The following is a 6,932-nucleotide window of genomic DNA, read 5'->3' on the forward strand; positions in this document are numbered from 1 at the left end:
TAAATTTTTTGCTAATATGCATAATTGAAGCTAGATATTGCTTCCTCGCAAACCTAATATGAATATTATCAGTTGTAAATGGATTTTCATATTAAACATCATATTAATGGTATTATTTACAAAGCTTGTTTTGTTGTAAAAAGCTTTCATCAATAACAAAATATTGATTATGATAACACTTTCAATCCTGTAATCAAACCAATTACCATCTAGACTATTCTCTCATATATAGTCCAAGCTCAAAACCCTATACATCAACTCAATATTAAAAATGCATTTCTACATGGTGTTCTTAGTGAGGGTGTTTACACTTTAATCATAAAATAAAAGTTATTTAATAAGATTATGGTGGTGAATATTATTGTCTTCACACTCAACTAAAAATTCATGATATTACTCATTGCATAACTTTTTCTTATATTCATTAACAAAATGGTTTTATTGAAGTATACACTGCCATATTATTGAAACTAGTCTTGCTATTATTCTTGATGCTTATATCCTAGGATAAAGTTTTTATTATATATACCTATAGTATCAATTATTTTCCCTCACATATCACCTTTCATATTTTTTCTATTAAACTCTTATATCATCGCACTTCTACCTATTAATTTCTAAAAATATTTGAATGTGCATGTTGGTCATATCTTTGTCCATACCATCATCACAAACTTGATTTGCATGACTCTCTCTATACATTCCTTGGTTATAACTCTCATCACAAAGGTTATAAATGTCTTTATCAATCTACTAGTCATATTTTTATCTCATGTCATATTATTTTTTTATGAAAATTAATTCTCATTTATCAATCTACTAGTCATATTTTTGTCTCATGTCATACCATTTTTTATGAAAATCAATTCTCATTTATTAATCCCTTAAATGTTCAAGCTCTAACCTTTAACCGGGTTAAATTGTATCACGTCCCTCACCTTTTACTCTTACATACTTTTTCTGTTTCATGGATACACTCTCAAGAGAGTCCTTACTATTTATCACCATCTTGTACTGAGCCTCAATCTTCATCAGTGTGTATTGCAGAAAATACTAACAACTCTCTACAATCATATCCAATCTTCCCTCCCTTTATATCAATATCAAATGGGTATAATTACATTTGTCTACTTCCATGTCATCAAATGACAACAAGGTCACACAATAACGTTTTCAAACCTAAACAACTCTTTTTTATATATTATAGCTCTAACCAAACATGCTCTACTCTTTGTTATTGGAGCTCAAATTAATTAACCAAGTTGTTTTATTATTTCTTTTGAATATCTAAAATGGCACAGTGTTATGGCTAATAAATTTTTTGCTAATATGCATAATTGAAGCTAGATATTGCTTCCTCGCAAACCTAATATGAATATTATCAGTTGTAAATGGATTTTCATATTAAACATCATATTAATGGTATTATTTACAAAGCTTGTTTTGTTGTAAAAAGCTTTCATCAATAACAAAATATTGATTATGATAACACTTTCAATCCTGTAATCAAACCAGTTACCATCTAGACTATTCTCTCACATATAGTCCAAACTTAAAACCCTATACATCAACTCGATATTAAAAATGCATTTTTACATGGTGTTCTTAGTGAGGGTGTTTACAAGACTTCACCACCTGGCATCTCTTATCCTCAACTCCCTAATCATATTTTATATTTTATATAAAGTACTATACAACTTCAAACAAGCACAACATGCATGTTTTTCTAGGCTTAACTTCAAGCTTCTTTTCCTTAGACTTGTTAGCTTCATAAATGACTTATCTCTCTTTATTCTCAAATCTACTTGCATCAAGCTCTGTCTTAATTTATATAGATGACATTCTTAGTACTAGTCTAAATATTTGTTATAACCAAACTCTCATCACCTAACTTCACTTAAAAAAATACCTTAAAAGATCTTGATTGATTGAGTTTTTTTTAAGGTATTGAGTCACAAACTCTTTCCATGGTTTCATTCTAAATCAATGCCACTACATTACTGACCTTTTTTTATAAAACTAATACATATAATACCAAATTGTTCTCATCCTATAGCCTTTTTCATAAAATTATCATAATTTATGGATGCTTCATTTTTAAATCCTACAACGTATCATATCATAGTTGGATCTCTTAATACCTTTTCTTCATATACCCAAATATATTTTATGTTATAGGCAAGGTCTATCAGTTCATGTATTCTTCAACGATTAATTATTTAAGTGTTGTTAAACGAATCCTACGTTATCTTAAAAACACTATACATTATAGTATTCTTTTTAATTGTTACAACAACACCTAGCTTTATGCCTTTTTTATACTGACTAGGTTGATTCTACTAATGATAAATGATCTAATAGCGGCTATTTCATCTTTTTTGAATCCATTCTTCTTTCTTAAAACTCTCATAAATAGTTGACAGTCTCTTACAATAGCATTTAAATTGAGTATCGTGTTGTTGTAAACATTACTACTGAAATTATATGGCTCAATATCTTTTACGAGAAATTAGTTTTCCCCCCTCCTCATCACCTACCCTTTGGTATGATAACATCAGCACAACCTACCAATCCAGTGTTTCATACACTTACAAAACACATTGAAATTGATTTTTATTTTATCCGTGATCTAGTTGACTTTAATGCTTTCCATGTTAAATTTATTTCTTCATTAGATGAACTAAGCTAATAAATTCAATAAACCTCTTCATAATCTCAAATTTAACCTTCTTCTAACCACTCTCAATGTTAATGAATTCTTATTGAGATTACAAGAGGCTATTAAGACACCATCCATTGAGCTGCAATCATGCACTAAGTCAAGAATCAAATATGCATAAAACACAGCCAAGGATCAAGCATAAATCTAGCAAGAACAATCCACCCAATCAATATTCTAACCAGCCAAGAAGCATATAAATAAAAACTCTATCAAATCTCTAGAAGATAACAATCAAAGCTTAAGATAATATTCACGACTATATTTCATGCATTGTTATTGTATTTTTAAATTTCAAAATGCATACCATAGATTATAGATTTAACAAATCAATCAATAAATAGTAATGTTTCATGAATGTAAAAGTTATTAAAGCTATTTTCAAAATACTAATTATTATTTATTGTAAAATTATTAACAACATAATTTATAGAAAAAAAATATAAGCAAAGTGAAAACAAATAACTAAGAATATTACGTGTAATTATCACTTTTTTTTTTCTTTAAAGAGGGGAGGGGGGTTTTCTTCATGGCACTCCAAGTGATATTTAATTGTTGGACTTAATTTATACCTATTATATTTATCAACTCAATTTTCATTTATCTTTCTCGGGTAATAAAACTCTTAATTTATCTTCAGCAACTCTCTCTCTCTTTCTTACTTATTATATAGCCTATTATATTTATCAACTCAATAAAAATTTATCTTTCTCGGGTAATAAAAGTTTTAATTTATCTTCAGCGACTCTCTCTCTCTTTCTTACTTATTATATAATGTCTTCTTCTTTTTTTTATCTTAGCGATATGATTTATGTATCATCACCTCAAATCCATTGCCATGCATTAATATCTTTTATTCTATTACAACACTCATGTTTGCCTATTTTGCATAATTTTCCTCCTTTTCTTTAATAGAGAAAAACTAGATATAAGATTTCTTTATGCCTAACTTTTTTTTATTAGTGGTCATGGCTAGGTTTTTTAAGTGGTAAGCTAACATTTGAACCTCTCCTCCATTGATATTTGCAACATGCAGTTGTATTTGATGAGTGACTCTTATATAGGTAGTTTAGTCTCTCTTTAAGATATTTTGTTTGAGCAATTTTCTTGTTTTAATTTTTATGATCTATTTTAGGAACCTAGAATTAATGAAGAGATGAGAGAATCAAAAGGCAGAAATCCACCATCTCAGGTGAAAAATTAATTTTACTATGGCAGCCAAATCCATCCATTCTATATACATGCTTGAATTAAAATGTCACTACCAAACCAACATGTCTTCTAATTAACCTTTTCCTTCACATATTCAACCCTTTTTAAGGTATGTTAAAAAAAAAACTAATATAAAATTGATCCAAATGAAGTTTTCGCACCTAAAATATTAATTTGCTTAATATTGTCTAATGGTTTGGATCTTGATTACAATGCAATGCATGGATAATTGACTTGTTTCTTTCTAAACAATGAGATCAAATATTAAAATAAAAAAATAAAGCAAGATGAAATTAAAAAAAGACAATTATCAAATGCATTGTTTCAATGCCTAGTAAGAAGAGGCTCAGAAGGTCAAAAAAAGGTTAATGGACTTGTATGGGATGACATATTTATGATATTAGCTACAAAAGGATTTGGGGTGACTGTCGGCCCATCTAAATGGAACTTTGGATTTCAATGGCCCGATCGAGCTGGCCCTAAAATGGCTAATCCATAACTCGCTTTCCTGTCAATGGCAGCCGGAACTTGATGAAACTAAGGAAGCAAAGCAAAACTATGCAGGGCATAAAATAATTAGAGGCAACCTTATGATTTCAACTTCACTTCTGTATGAAGGAAAACGAGATCAAAATGCCAGGCTTGGCAATTTCTTAGAAAGTATTACAAGCATTAGATGATATAATTTATTCCAAAACAACACGGCTTAAGTCACTAATTATTAAAGTCTATACCATAAATTGCGAGAATTGACCCAACATAAATAAAAATTACTTATACCTTTTCAACAAACGAAAAGAATTTCAACTTCTAACAATTTCTTACATCTCGAAAAATGAGAATGGCAGCTGTGATGTTTGACTGAGAAAGAGAAAATTAAGTTACCAACCTTAAGGAAAACCATGTCATAGAATAAGTAATTTCACGGTGTCAAAGTAATTAGTAATATTTTATTAGTTATTATATGGGGTTTACTTAAAAAAAAATAGAGAGATATAAGTTGAAGAGAAGAATTCTAGGTAGAGATATTATTGTTATCTTTTATAGTTCATAAATTTTATTTTTTATTTTTTTTGTGTTTATATTTTTCTTCAAAATAAGCTCAATTGAATAACTAATGTATTATAAAAAATTTTATCTTAACTTTGAATTTTATTAAGCACATTTATATCTACATCAGTCGTCCTAGTGAAGTCATCAATAAAAATAATAAACTAATATAATTCACTTAGAAAATTTAGATAGACCCAATATATTAAGATGTAAATATATGTAGGTTTTTATTCAAATTTAAACTTAATTGATATATAAGGGGTTATAGAAACAAATTTATATGAGGATAAATTTAGATGCGAGACATGTATAGAATTAAATATCATACGATATGTAACACAAGAATTAATTATTCATCTGCTATTAGAAATAAATGTAGAAATATATAAAACCCCAATATAATGAATCTACAACTACTACCAATGCTAGGGTTTTTTCAATAACATCATATTCTGTTTTTATCTCAATAATTGTTGCAGTGGAGGTCTTCTTGGAATTCTTCTTTCATGAATCACGAGTATGATCCCGTCATTCGAGATATCTCGTAAGTTCACAACACTGACTTTTGGTATTGTTAGTCTGATTGCAGTGAGTGCATTTGTGACCATTCTTGTTTCCAGGCTGATGTGGCCTGGTCTTGTCCTGATGTTCTTAATCCGTGAAAGCAAAAGCATCAGAGTTTTCAAAGCCCCTTCAAAGTTATCTGATGCACTACCTCTCGTCAAACCAAAACGTAGCATCCTTCAAAGACCAGAATCAGCTCTTTACGTAAAATCTTTCCACGAACTTGTTCAAAGTCACTATACAATCCAGCAAGGAATATATGTATCCTTAGCCATTCGATGGAATTCTATTACGTTTCTTTGTCATTAGTGTCTTTCAAGACAATTCTGTCATGGTGGTCTAACTTCAAAAAAACCTTTTTAATTTCTATAATAGAAAGTTGTTAATAAAGCATTCTAGATTTTGTGGGCAACAAGCTTAAATATAGATAGCTTCATAAATTCTTGAATTGTAAACATCAATAACCTTTTTAATTCTCATCATTACTAGCTTGTTGTCCAAAATTACAGGTGGCTTGATTTTGCCCCGAATATAAAAGAGTTTTCCCCTTTTTAACAAAACATATTTTCTTCAATTAGGACCAGACATTAAAAATTGATTCAGTAAGAATAATTCCTGCATTAAAAACATTGTTAGTTTGAACAATGTAATAACCAATTTTTTTTCAAATGATTCGAAATTTTTTTCATTCAATTTTCCCCTTATCTTTTAAAAGAAAACTACTGCTGTTGACTCTTCTTATTTTTCTTGTTTAGAGAATGAGGAAAAAATATATAAATAGAAATATAATCAGAATCTAGTAATAAAACTAAATACTCGAATATGAAATTAAAACATTATTTAGTTTAGTTGCATTTAAAGAGTTAAAGAAATCCAATATATGCTGCATTTGGCTGTCATAGAGTTACAGAAGGGTGTCAAAAAAACTCAAATATGAATAGGATGCTTTAACCTTAACATACATCCTATGACAATTAACGGGTGCTGCTTCTGCAAGGGATGAAGGTGTTCAACAACATGGTAACCTTACCGGCCTTTGTTTCTTGTCATTCATTGTATTTAGCTTTACATCTTTCTACCAAAAAATAAAACCCCCCCTTCCATACATTGTGTTCGTGTCTTGTGTTTGAAAGTGTTTTTGCTTGAACATATATATATATATATATTTAGATTTTTTTATTTTTGATAGTGGCTGTTAAAATTATATAAAAAAAAACCACTTATAAAAACATAATTTAATGTTTTTTAAAGTAAAACATACTTATAAAATTAAAGTACATGGATATCGTAGAATTTCTTAATTACAGGAAATTGGGAAGGGAAAAAACGTGGTGTTTAGACTTTAAAAAAGGAATCTTGTCCTAACCTTTTCAAGTTTTCGTGT

This window comes from Populus euphratica, unplaced genomic scaffold, assembly GCF_000495115.2.
Source record: "Populus euphratica unplaced genomic scaffold, PopEup_1.0 scaffold15.1, whole genome shotgun sequence".
Classification (NCBI taxonomy): domain Eukaryota; kingdom Viridiplantae; phylum Streptophyta; class Magnoliopsida; order Malpighiales; family Salicaceae; genus Populus; species Populus euphratica.